Source organism: Protomyctophum parallelum (genome assembly GCF_964188405.1).
Source record: "Protomyctophum parallelum genome assembly, chromosome: 1".
NCBI classification, from domain to species: domain Eukaryota; kingdom Metazoa; phylum Chordata; class Actinopteri; order Myctophiformes; family Myctophidae; genus Protomyctophum; species Protomyctophum parallelum.
In genome coordinates, this window is record NC_139697.1 from 2349134 (window position 1) to 2354133 (window position 5000).

Below are 5000 nucleotides of genomic sequence, written 5' to 3' on the forward strand. Positions count from 1 at the left end.
GAGAGAGAGAGAGAGACCTCAAGACGACCTGCTATAGAGAGAGAGAGGAGAGAGAGAGAGAGAGAGAGACCTCCAGACGACCAGAGAGAGAGAGAGAGAGAGATGAGAGAGAGAGAGAGAGAGAGAGAGAGAGAGACCTCCAGACGACCAGAGAGAGAGAGAGAGAGAGAGAGAGACCTCCAGACGAGGAAGGCAAGGAAAGAAGGAGAGGAGATGAGGAGAGGAGAGCGGCGAGCAGGACACAGGAAGAGATTTGTCTTTTTTTTAAATGACGGCGAGAGAAAGGGGTGCGTTGGGGCGGGGGGCGGGGGGGGTGGAGGGGGGGGGGGGGGTCACGCTCGTTCAAACAGTGCCTTCAGTGGTGGTGATGGGATGGGGGAGGGGGGGGGGAGGGGGAGGGCATCATCTCGTCAGACTACACATTTCTGATGTACCGAAATCAGCCGTTGGTGTCGCCGAAAAAAAATGTTTTTTTTTTTTTTTTGTGTGTTTTTTTTTTTTACGTGCATTTTGCAAGAAAAGAGCACACATTCTTATAGCCTCCTATATATAGCGCTGCTGCCTGACCCGTATTAGTCTTTTTGTATACTCGACTAGTTAAATCGGATCCAAAAGAGTTTTTTTTTTTTCAATCTTAAAAAAAAAAGACAATAATGTTAAATGTGAAGAATAGCCCTGGTTCCTCTGGCGATGCTAGTTTGCTCCACAGACGTAATGCTAAAAAGTTGCGCGGCAAGTCGGTAATACGGTTTAAAATGGAATGACTGCGGTCGAAAAATAACGATGATGATGATGATGCTAGACGCTATGCTGTACGCGGCGTTGACCGTAAAAACCTTTAGGCCTGACGTCGGAAAGAAAGAAAAAAGTCTTCTGAAAGAATATATATTCAAAGATTGGTGCCGCATTCACGATTTTTCAAAAAATAGCAGACCTACAAGCTACAAGCAGACCTTGCTTTGTTGTACTATTTTACTTATGAAAGCCATCTATTTTTTAGAAGGGTAGGCACTATAAGCTTTCGCTTCAGCCTACACCTTTTTGGTCTGTTTCTTTTGCAAAAAAAAAAAATGTATTGATTTGATTGATTTGTTATAATGACCAAAACAAATAAACTCTATCTCTATCTCTCTCTATCTCACGAGCTTGTAGTTCTGCTATATTTCAACAGCTAAAGCATAACGTAATGCTTAGAACACCAAAAGGTGTAAGCATGAGGCACAAGCTATGCGATTCCGAGCATTTTTTTCTTGTTAACAAAATTAGTCTCCCACCACAACGCATACTTTCTCAATGTTTTTTGCAACATTGCCCAAAACCATTATTTATTGCTGTTTCACACAATCATTATATAAACCCTCGCTGGAACATTGATGTATGATTGCGTTGGTTGAAATAATTATGATTTTTGTGTTTTTAAGTGAATATGCTTTTTACTTTGACCCCATCTGTTCTGTCAATTCTTATGTTCTTAATCTTTTATAATGGTTCTGAGTGGAACCTTTGAGCTCTTCTACTGACTCGCTGTTGCTGCAACAGCGCCTCCTCCAGGATTTAAAGGAGAATTCCATGCTAGAAGGCTTTCTTACCTTTCTTTGTAGTCGTTACGTAGAGGTCCAGGTGTTATTTTGTGCAAAAGCTCCTTATTGGCTGTTTCCCCTACCATAAGCCCTCAATGAATGGAATGGGAATTGAATGGGGCTATGGGGTGTTGTGCTAATTTGCTTATTTCCATCTAAAGAAGTAGTAAAGTGTGTCGCTTGGGATATTATTTACATTATGAAGAGAGGATATATGCAAAAAATATATAATTTTGAGCGATGGAAATAATTTAATTAGCACAACACCACATAGCCCCATTCAATTTCCATTAAATTCAATGCAATTCATTGAGGGCTTATGGTAGGGGAAATAGCCAATAAGGAGCTTTTGCACAAAATAACACCTGGACCTCTTTGGTGGGGACGTAACAACTACAAAGAAAGGTAAGAAAGCCTTTTAGTCTGGAATTCTCCTTTAAAACAAACTGAAATCTTCTCTAATATAATGTTACGGCGAAGATGGGTATTATATTTCCTCTCGTTGTTTTTCGGGGCTTGTTTTAGCAGTTTATGGACACTTTAGCAGAATTAATTTTCTGTCTTTATTTTTTTTGTTGTTTTTTTTTGTTCTCAGCTTTGGTTTTGACGTAAAAACGAGACGCGCAAAGTCTCGAGCGCCTGGCGATACGATGGGCTTGTAAAGACGAGCTAAAGAAGAAGCCGTCGTGCTGACGGTTAGCAGCCTATAGTGAAAAGCAATAATGACAAACAATAACGGATGTTAATAAATAACGTTGACTCCTCTGTGTCGAACGCCATGGTTTGACTGTTCAATGAAACCCGTGGGTGATTTGAATTGAAATAATAAACTACTTGAATGTTGTTTTCTCCTGGCTTCATTATTATTATTATTATTATTATTATTATTATTATTATTATTATTATTATTATTAATATTATTATTAGTGGGACTAGTAGTACTTATAGTAATATTATTATTATTATTTTGTTTTTAATATATTTTTTTATCCCACGATTTTGTAACCCTCCACCAACCTAGTCCCCATATATGGGGGACAAGGGGAGACCAACCTAGTCCCCATATATGGGGGACAAGGGGAGAGCAACGGACTTGAACTCATGCTTCCTTCATGCCTGAGTGTCCAAGTTGCTCCTTTACACCTGACAGGGGGGAGTTTCCCTGGTTGGACGTTAGCGCGTGGGAAGGAACACGTTATTCCAACCAGTTCCTTTCCCCTCCATCAGGCGCCCCGGCTGGCCAGGGGGAGGCAGTTTAGAGACCAGGATTACTGCATGTTTTTTGTGAGGGTACCTACCCTTTAATATTATTAAAGCTAAGGTCGGAATAAGTGATGACACAAATGCATGAGCAGACAAACCGCCTGGGCACACTTTAGAATAGATTCCATGCGCGGACAGGGGGTGGAGCCAAGCACCATGAATTGAACAATGTGGACCCTGTTGTAAACAAGTGTAATGTTTAATTGGGTCGTCCACTCACAGTTAACAGTCTTTGTATTGAGTTTGTGCTTGAAATGCATACTGTCATTCTGCAAACTGTTCACCCATTCTGACCGGGCACCCGTTTTGGTGTCAGCATCATGTTATGCTTTAGCTATTTAAAAATAGCAGATCTACAAGCTCATATCGCGCCACCGAGTGGCGCGATATGAGCTTGTAGGTCTGCTATTTTTTGAAAAATCGAACGACTTACATTTTTAGAATCTGATCTCAGGTCAGAATGGGTTCATCAGACCAGTGTGTGTCCAGTGGAAACCTCGTATGAATCTGATCTCAGGTCAGAATGGGTTTAATACATATTTCAATACAATCAGCAGCCGGCCAGGTGAAAATATATCACCGCGCAGTTCCCCGGCGCGGCCACTGGAGGGAGGTGTTCCATCGGTTTTGCAACGCCGTCTGGCTGGCGGGTGGAATACAGTATGTAAATTAGCTGTGTTCATTTTGATTGGCAGTCTAAAATGGTTTCCTGACACCCCTCCCCCCCCCTCCATGGTGACATGGTGGCCCTCCTTTGTCTGCGTGACTCACACACGCACGCACACACACACACACACACACACACACAGTGTTCATTTTGTTGACTATTAGCCTAAAAGGTTTTTGATTATTAAAGAAACAATTATACAGAAGACTATAAATGTTTGTCTTATATTCAAAAGACTAACTATTTTCTGGCAAAATTAACATAGCATTAAAAAGACTAAAAGGCTAATTGATTTCATAGACGACTAAGACTAAATGTTTTATTATTCAAAAGACTAAGAATCTCCTGAAAACATTAACACACACACACGCACGCACACACACGTCACACACACACACACACACACATTTGAACACAGACTGAGAAAGAATGAATATTCCTTGAATGAAAGGAATGGCTTACAATTTACAATTTAGGCATTTAGCAGACACTCTTAATCCAGAGCGACTTACATTAATCAAGAACAAAAGCATGGGAATACATCACATAAAAGCATTTATCAAGAAACATGCGTAAGCTAAGAAAGTAACAGTGGAATATCTATATAATGAAACTATACATACACTATACATATAAACTATACATATAAACTATACTATGCTATACATATGTACTATGACGTGCTATGACTATATACAATGCAATTATAGTGCTGTCTACATACATGCTATAAGTCTGTATCAGATGCTATCTAAGTCTACAGAAATATTCTTATTCGACAATACAATGGTGTGTGTGTGTGTGTGTGCGTGCGTGCGTGCGTGCGTGTGCGTCTAATTCTTTTGAAAATAGCAGATATACAAGCTCGCTACAGCTACGGTTAGCTTTAAGATTGTCTATTTTCAAATATGGTAGCCACAGTTTAAATGGGGCCGAATTAAGTGGTTTTGACTATAAAATAAAGATCTACAAAGGAACTGGTAACTTAAAGGAGAATTCAGTGATTTGGGTAACAGGATGTGCACGCGCACGTGCACGCGACAGGCCAACCGCACGCACACCATGGCCCGCCCTCCGCTCGATCATGATTGGCGGGAGGCCCCTCTCTGTCCTGATTGATGAAGGCTGCATGGGCCACCTATAGCCAAGAACGAAACCCAAGCTTGTTTTTTTGACCCCCACAAGGGGTTAACTGGGGACAGGCAGGAACTCCTTATATGGTCGACCTACCAGTAGATCAAAAAGGCTTTGCAGGTAGACCACATGACATGCCCAAAAATATATATCATAAAAAGAAACTACTTGAATTAACGTGACTGATTGATTAAGCCATTCTGAGCGGGCACCCATTTTGGTGTCGGCATCATGTTATGCTTTAGCTATTGAAAAATAGCAGATCTACAAGCTCATAGCGCGCCACCGAGTGGCGCGCTACGAGCTTGTAGGTCTGCTATTTTTGAAAAATCGAAGAACGACTGACATTTTTTAGA

At 41.0% G+C, this 5000-nt stretch overlaps 1 protein-coding gene across 1 annotated transcript in view; it reads left to right on the forward strand.

Moving 5' to 3' along the window:
- LOC310873479 (cell division control protein 42 homolog) overlaps window positions 1-5000 on the forward strand; it is a gene marked incomplete at its 3' end in the record, with an annotated part of 26593 nt that overhangs the window by 15023 nt on the left and 6570 nt on the right. The gene's annotated exons all lie outside the window — the stretch shown is intronic.